Below are 2,810 nucleotides of genomic sequence, written 5' to 3'. Positions count from 1 at the left end.
AGGTCCTCACACGTTCGTACGACGAAACAGATCTGTCTTTGCGTAATATGTAGCTCTAACAGTGCACGATATTGTTTTGGTATTGTCTATCATTGTAGTGCCATGGTAGAAGTCTTGGGTAAATAGCCTGAGAAGACATGTGGTTACTAGCAAAGTACTGAACCCAGAAAGATTGAACAAAATAAATGGGGAAGTGAGAAACATTGGCTTCTGGGCTGACATGTTGATAAACTTCTTTTCACCACATGCAAGTCTAAGCGTGCCCTCTGAGCATCTGACAGCTTTGTAATACTAAAGTTTACTGAAGTTATCCCCCCGTAGGGCGGGGTTAGTGTCCGGATGGGTAACCAAAAACATATACCCCTTCGTAAAACAGAAGTATTGGACCGAAAATACTATGAACGCTAACAAATGCGAAGTCAGCAAGGTACACATTTCGTTAGCTTGCTTTATGCAAAAACAAATATTGATGCAAAAGTAAATAAATATTGATACACTGATTTAAGAAAGAGTAGAAGGAAGTTTCCAGGACGGTCGCTCGAGAATAACATATTTACGACATGAAAACAACATTAATTTTGAACCGTGAATATAGAGTACAAACAGTTACGATCAGCGACAAACCTTTTGGGAGATTTTTCCTACGTTCAATTTTGTTATTGTACGTTTTGGCTGCACAAATAAATCGCAAAATCGAAAGTGACATCGCGGGAATTCAGCGGGCGCCGTGATTAAGTTACCGCGGCATGTTTACTTGCCAAACAGTGAAGCATCTGTGTGAAATGATGGCAAGATACCGGGTTTTCGTAAGTTTCTTTTTCTGTCAAGTGTTATAAAGTTTGACAATAAATGAGCGAATTCAAAACAAAGATCACAATAGCCCACCATTGTTTCTGCAAAGTCAAAAATTTACTCTCCAAGACGAGGTGGATTTGCTGTTCGTGATTCCTTACAATGCAGTCCAAGAAGTTATTTCTTCATTTTCCAGAAATGATAATACATTAATTCTGATTGTTCCAGCCGTTAATCGAGGAATTCGCAAATTTCCGTACCCTTCGCTGCCACTGCAAGAGCCAACGGTTCAACAACGATTCCGTTTCCACCCGAAAACATGTTGCGAAGAGCAAGACATACATAAATAATGTTAGAAACTCAAATTTCTAACAAACATAGCTTCTTTCTAATAGCTTATTTCTAATAAACATAGCTTATTTTCCAATGGAAAACAGAATTATATCGCCCATTTCATGTCCGATGGAAACAGATTATTTTACACAGTCATAGAATTCAGAGTTTCGAGGGCACCGAATATGACGACTGAAGCAATGTAGGCGCGCAATGTAAAGTGGGTGAGTAAGGTCCTTTAAGAACAATGAAGTTGAGAGATCAGGCATCACCTTAAAGCAGATGTTACAAAGGCCAGACCCGTTAAATGAACGGCGGTGCAGCAAAAACAACTGTCTGGTCTGCAGCATTGGTGGGAAGGGATTTTGTCGCACCAACGGTGTGACTTACGAGCTGGCATGTCAACTTTGCCACCAAAAGTTTATTTGAGAGACATCCAGAAGCGCTTACACCCGCGGTAAGGAGGTTCAGTGATGTGGAAGCACTCCCAAGAAAAGCATGAAGGCAAGATACCATGAGTAGTATCACGGGAACACATTTCGTGATGATGCAATGTTAACGGCAGATAGCAGAGTCGATAAGAATAAACCAGGTGAAAGGAGGACTCCCGATTACCACGAGGGACGAGTGGAGTTACTTTCGGATACCAAGAGCAACCATCAGTCGTAAATGAAGCAACTTACGTATGTCGCAATCTGTTGGATACGCACGACGAATATTGAGCGCGCTATGACCATAATTGGACATGTCACCATGTGTTGAAAAATAATAGGGGTTATCATTCGATGTATTTTGTCCTTCCTTTTCATTGGCCGAGAGCCCACCACGTGACCTGTAAATAACTGCCTACAAATAAGTATTTGCTGCAAATAATATTCGGCTCATGCGCAATTGAAATCATGCTCTTGTGAGAAAATGGCAGATTGGTTCCCCGAGCTGTCAGAGAATGATTCGACATCTTTAGTTGATCGAAAGAACACTGAGAATACCAAAAATGGAACAAAAGTTGCATTCAACGTATTTCGAAGGTATCTCAAGAAAAGAAAGGTAGACGAAGAGTCACTCGTGTCATCGACGCGAAGGACAAGTTGGCATATGTACTGTCAGTAGAGATTTTACGCTAAAGCCAGAAAAAAGAATGGCGAGCTTTACACAAAAGCTTCAGTTGTCGGGATACGCTTTGAAAACTGTTAAATTCTTCACCTTTGTTGATACCTAGTGTTATCGAACGCTTGACTGTAAGTACAATTTGAAGTCTACAATTATAATTATGCTGAGAAGGAAACCAATTGATTGATGCCATTACTCGACTCTGCAAGGCAGCGCGCGCTTACGGCTTCCCGGAAACAAAAACCAAAAACAAACTCGGTGATCGAATGATAAAACATTTAATTTATTGACCTCGGTTATCGCAAAATATCGTGATTTGTCAGTGTCTCGCAGATCAATTATTTGCCTCAGCCTTCGGCTTCGGCAAATAATTGATCTGCTCGCCATTGACAAATCACGACCAACCTCGTCCAATAATTGTTAATTATCGGGATACGCGATATTTCGGTAAAAGATTGTAGGGATAAAAAAAAAAGAAGAAAAAAGAGATTCCGAGCATCAAACTTGTCAATTTTTAAAGCAATAAAATAGATTCGTCGGTCAACATAGAAGGCACAAAAAAGTGAAAACCATAT

This window comes from Montipora capricornis, chromosome 6, assembly GCF_036669925.1.
Source record: "Montipora capricornis isolate CH-2021 chromosome 6, ASM3666992v2, whole genome shotgun sequence".
Taxonomy (NCBI): Eukaryota; Metazoa; Cnidaria; class Anthozoa; order Scleractinia; family Acroporidae; genus Montipora; species Montipora capricornis.
This window is presented reverse-complemented; position numbering follows the sequence as displayed.